Source organism: Lathyrus oleraceus, chromosome 2, assembly GCF_024323335.1.
Source record: "Lathyrus oleraceus cultivar Zhongwan6 chromosome 2, CAAS_Psat_ZW6_1.0, whole genome shotgun sequence".
NCBI classification, from domain to species: domain Eukaryota; kingdom Viridiplantae; phylum Streptophyta; class Magnoliopsida; order Fabales; family Fabaceae; genus Lathyrus; species Lathyrus oleraceus.
The window spans coordinates 294,079,410-294,085,200 of record NC_066580.1 but is presented as its reverse complement, the minus strand read 5'-3'; the positions used below and the strand labels follow the sequence as shown (position 1 = coordinate 294,085,200).

Here is a 5,791-nt window from a genome sequence, read left to right as displayed (position 1 = left end):
AGTTCTTTTCCACTTCTCAATATAACGACATTTGCGTGTCCTTTTGGATTAGGTTGTGGCTGTCCAGGAAATGTGCCAGCGAGAGAAGCAGTAGATGCTTGTTGTTGAGCCACTTGTGAAATTTGTGTTTCAAGCATTTTGTTGTGGGTGGCTAAGGCGTATACTTTGCTCGCAAATTGTTTAAGTTGCTCACTAGTGTGTATGTTTTGGTTCAAGAAGTCTTTGTTTGTTTGAGCTTGGGTAGCTGTGAAGCTTTCCATCATTAATTCAAGGTTGGACTTCCTAGGCATGTTAAGAGCATTAGTAGCTGGCTTTTGATATCCAGGTGGAATAGCAGGTGCTTGGCCAAGTGCATACAGGGGGAAGTTGTTCTTGTACGAAAAGTTAGGATGGTTTTTCCAACCTGGGTTGTAGGTATTCGAATAAGGGTTTCCTTGTGAATAATTTACTTGATTAGTGGAAACTCCTGCTAATATCTGACATTCTGGTGCAGTGTGTCCAGGAATTCCACATAACTCGCTGTTTGGAGCTACGACAGCCATGGTGGCTGCGGGTGGTATGGTCAAGTTGTCTAACTTTTGAACAAGGGCATCTACCTTTGCATGGACGTGGTCAAGGCTATTGATTTCGTACATTCCACCTTTTGTTTGGGCCTTTTCTACTGGATTTCTTTCACCTCCCCATTGGCAATGGTTTTGGGCCATGTTTTCAATGAGTTGATAGGCTTTGTTGTATGGCTTGTCCATAAGTGCACTGCCCGCGGCAACGTCTACTATCAGTCTTGTGTTATACAAAAGCCCATTGTAAAATGTGTGAATGATCACCCAGTCTTCGAGACCGTGATGTGGACATATCCTCATCATGTCTTTGTATCTCTCCCACGCATCGTAGAGAGATTCTGCATCTTTTTGTCGAAATCCGTTGATTTGAGCTCTCAGTATAGCAATTTTGCTTGGCGGAAAATATCGGGCTAAGAAAACGTTCTTCAGTTCTTCCTATGTAGTAATTGAGTTGGATGGCAAGGATTGCAACCAAGCCCAAGCTCTATCTCTTAGAGAGAAAGGAAATAGGCGTAGTCTTATCGCATCTTGAGATACACCATTCGCCTTCATAGTGTCTGTGTACTGCCTAAACTTGGTCAAATGTTCATTAGGGTCGTCCGTAGGATTTTTAGCAAATTGATGTTGTTGGACAACTGATAATAATGAGGGTTTGAACTCAAAATCGTTTTGATCGATAGTAGGGGCAGCAATGCTGTTGTGAGGTTCTTGTTGGGACCAGGTAGTGTAGAACTTAAGAGGACGATTCTGTGGTCCTACTGCAGCCATGGTTGGTTTTTCAACTGATACAGTATTAGGAAAGAAGATATCAGTTATATTATACCTTCGTTGGTACTCTAGTATTCAGCGTCTTAAACATAAGAAACACTCTAATTCTGCGATTGGTGGTACTAAGTTTTTGCCTTGTGAGCGAGTACTTGGCATACAACCGAGAAATAAGGGAAAGGAAATTAGTTTTTTACCTCAGTCTATATTGCGCAACGAAAGAATCACACTATTTGACTAAATAAGGTCCCCGACAACGGCGCCAAAAACTTGATACGTCTCGTGACTGTATATAAAATATAGTCTATCAGATACTTGACTGCAAGTGCACAATCTAGTCGTTTTAGTTTTAAAAGATATCGAACCCACAGGGATCGATGGTAAAACTAATGTTATCGATGTTACTATGTTTAGCTAAGGCGATGATTTTTAGAGGTTTGGTTGAATTAAATCTAAAGAAAATTAAGTTTTAAGAAAATATTAATGAAGGGATATCCGTATGCAACACATTAATCATCAAGGATTCAATAAATCTCCGTTGTATATTTTAATTACCAAATACCTTTTAGTAGAAAATATTCATTTAAAAGGCTTTATCTCACACTCTCGTGATTGTTGACTCAGACTATACTTTTAAGTCAGAATGTACGCTCTCACTGTCCCATTTGAAGTTAAAATTACTTTTCTTGAAAATAGATAAGTTCTAATTGCTTTTAAAGTGCTCTCGCTGTTTTTAAAATCAATGCCTAGTTTTTACTATCCAGTTCGACCCTCACGCTCTCGCGATTATCGGTTCTAACCTTAGTTAATTTCCCACTCTCGTGGCAAAACCGTATTAAATAGCTTCTCACTCTCGTGACAAAGTTAATTAAATTCAAATTAAAAACCACAACCAGAAAGATTACTTGAGAAAAGAAGTTTACACCGATTATTATTAAATCCCGTCTAATTAAATTGTTTACATACCGATACCGGTAGTTTAGTCGGACATGTTAAATAATGCAAACACAGACGAACAGAAAAATATTGACAATAAACCAAACATGATTATTTAATAATAAAGCAATAATAATAATAATTGAATAAAAACTTGGAACTTTGATTAATCGAATATGCCGAATCTTGAAGTACTTGAGCATTCCTCCACAGGTGGGTAGGATTCTGCTTCTTTGAAAAAATTGCTTAAACTAAATCAAATAACTTGCAGTGGTTCCCCAATGTAGGAAAGTACTACTTTTGGCTAAATGAAAAATGTAAAGAGAAAGGAAAAATCAAAGCTCTGAACGGAATGGTAAACAAATTGCGGTAAAAGAAAACAATGTTTGCTGAAGAAAAAATAACTGAAAACAAATTTGCAATGGAAAAATAAATGCAAAAGAATAGCTCGAGAGTTGGCTTCAGAGAGGAAAAAAAAGCCTCCCCGTAGGTTTCCAACTTCCATCCTTTTATAGTATCCATTTGGCCTTCGTAGTTGAGAGAAATAAGGGTGACTTGGTTGAGTGAGATATTCACGGGAAAGTGGGTTGAGGAGCAAAAAATGGGGCGTGTGGATCACTTCTGTTTGAAAATTTATTACGTTGCCTTTGCCTTTGTGACGGTTGTGGTGGGCATGTGGCGTTCATCACAACCAGGGCGTGACGGGGCTTGTGACGAGCGTCACATGCACATAATTTATACTTTCTAGTTTTTCTGCTGTTTCTCTTTTGTTTCTTCTTCTTTTCCTTCCTTTTCTATACTTTGCTCATTTAAGCATGGGAATTGAAATACCTGCAAAAATAACTCGAACACTTGCGGAATAATCGGAATATAAATGAAAACGATATGATTTTTGAATGTAAATCAAGGCAAATATATGATATATTTTCACGTTATCAATCAACTACAACCCTGCTTTGGCTCGTCGTCAAGTTGGGTTCCCCTTGAGAGACAAACCTAATAACACTTTGTTAGAAGGTCTTTTCTATCAAGAGGGTAAAGATACCTAACATGTGAAGCATAAGATTGTGCATGCTTGGCATAATGTGCATAAGAAAGGAAGATCTGAGCTTGGTCTGCACAATTGTGTAGCTTTGGAAGCTTACACTATTTGGGTAAAGAAGAGAGCTTTGGAGTTAAAGATGCCTTATGCTTGTGAAAGACCTATGTCTATGGTTGTGGCTGAGCCATTAACTCTCCCTAACCAAGATGTAGAGGAGTTAGAAGACGCGCTCACCAAGATGAAGCAAGAGAAGGAAATGTGGGAAGAGCGTTTCTATGCTTTTAGCCGAAAGCATGAGGAGTTACAGCTTGAGTCTAAGGGCAAAGATGCACTTATTGAGCTTCTTGAAGATCGAGTAACAAAGAGACAAAGAGAACTAAAGGTTCCATCTTCCTCTAGTATGCCTCAACCTTCCATCGCTTGGAAGAAGATTGTTGATCAGCTTGTCCTCGAGAAGACTCAGATGAAGACTACTTTTGAGTCCAAAATTTAACGCATTCGAAGGAAGTACGCGCCTACAGTTAGATCTTCTGATGTTGTTATTAGGGATCCTTAGGATGACTAGTCTCCTTTTCTCTTGTATTTTGTACTTTTGGTTTCTGAAATTGTACTCAGTGTAATCCTTCCAATTATATAAATAAAAGAGATTTTTATGGTCAATCAAATTGTTGCAATCGTTATTATCATATATATTTGCAAATAATATAGTAAGTTCCTTGGAAAATAAAAACAATCAAGCATTGCATTTCATGCATCATTTGTATACATGTTTCTCTTTCGCTAGATGTCTTATTGGTATTTCTTTTGTGCTTCAGCCAAGCTGACTCATCAATACAATACTCACACCAATCACTCAAGGATCATGGAACACCTAGAGCAAGAGAACATAGATTTGAAGGACAAGATCGCCCGCTTGACTTCCATGATGGAGTCAGTTTTAGCCGCTCAGAGCCAATCTTCTCCAAAACCTGCAACTCCTCCTCCTCAGAGGACTATTATTTCCGAGGTTGCTACCTCTACCATTCCTGCTACTACTGCTCACTTTGCGCATGCCATGCCTGCTGGATTCCCATGGGGAATGCCGCCCAACTTTGTGCCTGAAGGTTTCGCGCCTACATTTGCTTCCATGCTGGCATCTAGCCAGGTCATGTCTGTGCCACCACCAGTTGTGCATACGCTACCCCGTGTTGAAGACACCATCTATCATTCCGAGCTGTCTAAGGGTCCAGGTGTTTATGAGAAGACGGACGAAATAAAAGACCAATTTCTTGAGTTGTGAAAGGAGTTGAAATTTTTGAGGGGTAAAGATCTATTTGGTAAGAGTGTTGCAGAACTTTGCTTGGTTCCTAATGTCAAAATCCCGATGAAGTTCAAAGTCCCTGACTTTGAAAAGTATAAGGGGAATACTTGTCCGCTCAGTCATCTCGTCATGTATGCTAGAAAGATATCGATGCAAACTGATAATGATCAGTTACTGATTCATTACTTTCAAGACAGTCTGACTGGTGCCACTTTGAGGTGGTACATGAGTTTGGATAGTGCTAGCATCCGCACGTTCAATGATTTGGGTGAAGCATTCATAAAGCAGTACAAGTATAATATGGACATGGCGCCGGATAGGGACCAGTTAAGGTCATCGTCTCAAAAGGATAAGGAGACGTTCAAGGAGTACGCTCAACGATGGAGAGAACTTTCCGGTCAGATTAATCCTCCTTTGGAACAAAAGGAGATGACCAAGATTTTCCTCAAAACCCTGAGCTCATTTTACTATTAGCGGATGATTTCCAATGCCCCCAGCAATTTTACCGAAATGATAAACATGGGGATGAGACTAGAGGAAGGTGTCCAAGAGGGACGGTTATCTAAGGAGGAAGCTTCGTCCAACAAGAGCTATGGTAACAGTTTTTCTAAGAAGAAAGAGAACGATACCAATGCAGTATCTGTGGAGAGGCAGAGGAGGCCTCATGTGAGAAGAAGTCAACCACCCCGTCAACATCATCATCAAGTATCATTTGTCATTCCAGTATTTTCGAACAGTCAATCAACACCAATACAACAACAACGTCAACAACCGCCGCAACAACGAACAAACACCTACAATAACAACAATACCAACAATCATCAACAACAACAAAATTTTGAGAGGAAGAAGGTCTCTTTCGACCCGATTCCTATGACTTATGCCGAATTGTATCCATCGTTGGTTCTCAAGAACCTTTTGCAACCAAGAAACCCACCTCAAATTCCTGAACCACTTCCATGGTGGTATAAACTGGAACTCCGATGTGCCTTTCACTAAGGAGCTCTCGGTCACGATATTGAGAATTGTTACCCCCTGAAATACAAAGTCCAAAAGCTGGTTAAAAATGGAATGGTGTACTTTGAGGACCGTGCGCCGAACGTCAAAGCTAACCCACTACCTGCCCATGGAAATTCATCTGTTAATATGGTGGATGGTTGTCCTGGGGAATTCAAAGTATTTGATGTA

At 39.8% G+C, this 5,791-nt stretch overlaps 1 non-coding gene across 1 annotated transcript; it reads left to right on the top strand.

The window, feature by feature from the left end:
- The first annotated feature begins 834 nt into the window (after positions 1–834).
- On the top strand, positions 835–941 carry LOC127124927 (small nucleolar RNA R71). Its single transcript, XR_007804402.1, has one exon. It is a non-coding gene; the product is annotated as a small nucleolar RNA R71 (small nucleolar RNA).
- The last annotated feature ends 4,850 nt before the right edge of the window (positions 942–5,791 follow it).